This window comes from Phyllostomus hastatus, unplaced genomic scaffold (genome assembly GCF_019186645.2).
Source record: "Phyllostomus hastatus isolate PE091 unplaced genomic scaffold, TTU_PhHast_1.1 phas_contig_147, whole genome shotgun sequence".
Lineage (NCBI taxonomy): Eukaryota > Metazoa > Chordata > Mammalia > Chiroptera > Phyllostomidae > Phyllostomus > Phyllostomus hastatus.
In genome coordinates, this window is record NW_025333603.1 from 3329040 (window position 1) to 3330763 (window position 1724).

General features: G+C 40.0%; 1 pseudogene; it reads left to right on the top strand.

Annotated features, from left to right (window-relative positions):
- The first annotated feature begins 323 nt into the window (after positions 1–323).
- On the top strand, positions 324–526 carry LOC123831416 (annotated as a pseudogene).
- The last annotated feature ends 1198 nt before the right edge of the window (positions 527–1724 follow it).

Below are 1724 nucleotides of genomic sequence, written 5' to 3' on the forward strand. Positions count from 1 at the left end.
TGTTCTGTCATATGCCACATTTTTATTCTTGCTATGTCCTTGGCTGAGAACTCTTTCTCCTGATCTGTGGACCTTTAAGAAAGCTAAGTTCAGGAGAAAATTCCTCTGTGAAGCATCCTCAATTCCTTCAAACTTAAGGGCTTCTTCACCTGTTCTCATTCTGCATGTTCAATCACTTTATACTTCTATTACAGCATTTACCTTATTAGCTTTTACTTGTCCATCTTCCCCATCAAGACTATAATAGCTAGTTCTCGTGGGCTTCGGTGGGTCGACTCCTGTCCTACGTGTCCCAAGCATCTGAGGTGTCGGCAAGCAACATTATGGATCAGGTAATGCAGTTTGCTGAGCCAAGTCGGCAGTTTGTGAAGGATTCAATTTGGCTGGTTAAAAGATGCACCAAACCTGGTAGGAAAGAATTCCAGAAGATTGCCATGGCAATAGCAATAGGATTTGCTGTAATGGGGTTCATTGGCTTTTTGTGAAATTGATCCATATCCCTATTAATAACATTGTTGGTGGCTGAATGAATACCTTTCTAGGTGAGGGTTTTTCATCTTGATTGTTAGTGAACAAGTGAGGATTTGAGAAACTCATTGAGTAAAATATTGCCTACATATTTTGTATTCTTTCATTTTTCCTCCCAAGATGTTTTTTTATTCCTAAATTAAAATAATTTCAAAAAAGGATATAATAGCTAACATTAATAACTACAATTTATTAAGCACTGACAGTGTGTTAGGAAATACCACGCATGTTGCCATAGTGAACCTTTGGGATTTGGTGTCTTAATATGGTTACACTCAAAGCAAAGCCTGGTACAGGGGATCCCAAGAAAGTAGTGAGGCTACAGAGAGAGGGAGACAGGGAAGAAGGAAAAGGCAAAGTAAGTTTGTGTTTTGAGGTCACTGCTGTAGGCAATGGGGGTTCCATTTGGTCTCTGAGAAGAGTGGGAGGCTGTAGCATTGACACACCAGTTGTCATGCCTCATTGATTAGGAGCTGTGTGAGAAGTGCTCCTGCATGTCTGGGCTGAGATTACATACATAGGTAAAGTAGATTATGGCCACATTGGAGAAAGCGCTGAGGCAGAATGCTGAAAGATAGGAGATACTTGCCTGAGGTGGGAAGCTGACAGTACATGATACTGAACTTATATGGAAACATCCATCACTGAAATCAGGGGTGAGTCAACAGGATGTGATGAAGATACCAGAGGAATTGGCTGTAGCCCCATGTTACAGGCGAGGGAACCAATAGCTCTTACTCTAAAATGTGGGTTCTTCAGTAGTATATTAAACTTTGAGTGCCCTGAGAATGTGGGTCATGTCCCTTTATTTTCTGTAGCTTCAATACCTAACAAAGACCTGGCACCTTCTGGGACTTAGTAAATAATAGTTGAATAAATAAATACATTGTCAGAGTTGTAATTTTGGGATTTGTAAGGCTGATTTTTACATTAAACATTCATCTAACTTATAATAAGCAGCTCAAGGAGCTTATAACCAATCAGGGAAGGCAGACAGTAAGCAAGTGGTTAAAAAAGTACCTGATGAGTGTTTTTAAAATAAAATCATCTGTTACGGGGCTCACTCAACTGTTATGGGAAGGCCTTTGGAGGAAGTAAAGTTTAAGCTAATACTCAAAGAATAAATATGTGATGGAGGAGGTGGGTAGGAGGAGAAAAAGCATATTGAGAGACTTGGAAACATAGAGGAAGGGTTG